Raw genomic sequence first — 2,500 nt, forward strand, 5'->3', positions numbered from 1 at the left:
TACAAAACAGAAAATAATTGATTGCATAAGTATTCACCCCCTTGAGTCAATATTTGGTAGAGGCACCTTTGGCAGCAATTACAGCCATGAGTCTATTTGGATAAGTCTCTACCAGCTTTGCACATCTGGACACTGCTATTTTTGCCCATTCTTCTTTGCAAAATTGCTCAAGCTCCGTCAAGTTGGATGGGGACCTTTGGTGAACAGCAATTTTCAACTCTTTCCACATATTCTCAATTGGATTGAGGTCCGGGCTTTGACTGGGCCACTCCAGGACATTGACCTTTTTGTTTTTAAGCCACTCCAGTGTGCCTTTGGCTGTATGTTTGGGGTCATTGTCCTGCTGGAAGATGAATCTTCTCCAAGTCCCAGGTCTATTGCAGACTTCAGCAGGTTTTCCTTCAGGATTTCTCTGTACTTTGCCGCATCCATTTTGCCCTCTATCTTCACGAGCTTTCCAGGCCCTGACGCAGAGAAGCATCCCCATAGCATGATGCTGCCACCACCATGCTTCACGGTAGGGATGGTGTTCTCAGGATGATGTACGGTGTTAGGCTTGCGCCAAACATAGCGCTTAGCGTTGTGGCCAAAAAGCTCTATTCTGGTCTCATCAGACCATAGAATCTTCTTCCACTTGGTCTCAGAGTCTCCCACATGCCTTCTGGGAAACTCTAGCCGAGATTTGATGCGAGTTCTTTTCTTTTTGCCACTCTCCCATAAAGGCCAGTTTTGTGAAGCACCCGGGCTATTGTTGCCATATGCACAGTGTCTCCCAGCTCAGCCGTGGAACACTGTAACTCCTTTAGAGTTGCCATAGGCCTCTTGGTGGCCTCCCTGACTAGTGCCCTATACGCCCGGATACTCCGTTTTTGAGGACGGCCTGTTCTAGACAGATTCACAGTTGTGCCATATTCTCTCCATTTCTTAATAATGGACTTTACTGTGCTCTGAGAGGATATTCAATGCCTTGGAAATGTTCTTATATCCTACCCCTGATTGGTGCTTTTGAAGAACCTTATTCCGGATTTGCTTTGAATGTTCCTTCATCTTCATGATGTAGTTTTTGTTAGGAAATGTACTAACCAACTGTGGGACCTCCCAGAGACAGGTGTATTTAACCTGAAATCATGTGAAACACCTTAATTGCACACAGGTGGACTCCATTCAACTAATTATGTGACTTCTAAAGACAATTGGTTGCACCAGAGCTTATTTAGGTGTGTCATAGCAAAGGGGGTGAATACTTATGCAATCAATTATTTTCTGTTTTATATTTGTAATTAATTTAGAACAAGTTGTAGATTTTATTTTTCACTTTGACATTATGGACTTTTCTTGTGTTGATCAGTGGCAAAAACTCCCAATTAAATCCATTTTGATTCCATGTTGTAACACAATGAAATGTGGAAAAGTCCAAGGGGGGTGAATACTTTTGAGAGCCACTGTATTTCTTAGCAGACACCCTTATCCAGGACGACTTACAATTGTTACAAGATATCACATTATTTTTACATACAATTATATTATTTTTCTACATACAATTACCCATTTATACAGTTGGATTTTTACTGGAGCAATCTAGGTAAAGTACCTTGCTCAAGGGTACAGCAGCAATGTCCCCCACCTGGGATTGAACCCACGACCTTCTAGTCAAGAGTCCCGAGACCTAACCACTACTCCACACTGCCGCACTGACCATAGTCAAAATTGAGCTACATGACCAGAGTCACCATTGAGCTACATGACCAGAGTCACCATTGAGCTACATGACCAGAGTCACCATTGAGCTAAATGACCATAGTTAGAATAGAATTGACTAGAGTCAGAATAGTGCTACATTGGAGGCTGTGTGGTCCAGTGGTTAAAGAAAAGGGCTTGTAACCAGGAGGTCCCCGGTTCAAATCCCACCTTAGCCACTGACTCACTGTGTGACCCTGAGCAAGTCACTTAACCTCCTTGTGCTCCGTCTTTCGGGTGAGATGTAATTGTAAGTGACTCTGCAGCTGATGCAAAGTTCACACACCCTAGTCTCTGTAAGTCGCCTTGGATAAAGGTGTCTGCTAAATAAACACATAATAATAATACATTACCATAGCCACAAAAAACCTTAGTGGACAAAGTGGGTCTGGGTGGCCGAGCGGCAGTTCCAGGAGGTCGGCATGAAGTAGTGACTTGCTCTCATAATGCTATTAGATAACAGATACACTGGGGGGGTAAGTGCATATTACTAAGGGCATGGTCTTTTGATCAAAAAAATATTTAAGTAAAAATAATAAGTCAAGCCATGTGGGAGGCTCTGCACCCCGGGCAGAGTTCCCATTCACCCCTGGCAGCTTCCACTTCCCTGGAAGTCTGTCTGTTGCCCTCCCGTGCCTGGCGCCAGATCAGGTCGGGCTGGAGGCTCTGTTTTCGGCTTGGGGAGGCGGTGGGTCCCCTTACAGTCCTGGACTTCCATGCTGATGGAAGTATGCTGCCCTCCCGCGCCTGGCGCCAGATCAGG

The sequence above is a fragment of the Acipenser ruthenus genome, unplaced genomic scaffold (genome assembly GCF_902713425.1).
Source record: "Acipenser ruthenus unplaced genomic scaffold, fAciRut3.2 maternal haplotype, whole genome shotgun sequence".
Taxonomy (NCBI): Eukaryota; Metazoa; Chordata; class Actinopteri; order Acipenseriformes; family Acipenseridae; genus Acipenser; species Acipenser ruthenus.